The sequence below is a fragment of the Myotis davidii genome, unplaced genomic scaffold, assembly GCF_000327345.1.
Source record: "Myotis davidii unplaced genomic scaffold, ASM32734v1 scaffold1786, whole genome shotgun sequence".
NCBI lineage: Eukaryota > Metazoa > Chordata > Mammalia > Chiroptera > Vespertilionidae > Myotis > Myotis davidii.
In genome coordinates, this window is record NW_006297147.1 from 22,129 (window position 1) to 22,464 (window position 336).

Consider the following 336-nt stretch of genomic DNA (forward strand, 5'->3'; position numbering starts at 1 on the left):
TGCCTCCTCCTGTGCGGCCCCCACTTCTGCTCCCCAGGACCCGCTCCCTCTCAGCCCCCCTTCCTCTCTCTGGGCTCCCCCTCCTCCCTGTGTCTCCACTTCCTTCCTCCTCAGGCCACTTTCCCCAGTGACCCCCTCACTCCTACCGTCGCCGTCCAGTCCCCCCCACTCCCCCTATGGGCCCCTCTCTGTGGACCCCTCGCTGCCCTTCCTCCCGCCCACGTGTCTGTCTCTCACTCCCTCTCCTGACCCCCCAGCCTGGGCCCCCGCCCCCCCGCAGTCACCGCGCCCACAAAGCCCCTCCCTGCGGCCGGGTCCCCTCTCCAGGGGACACCG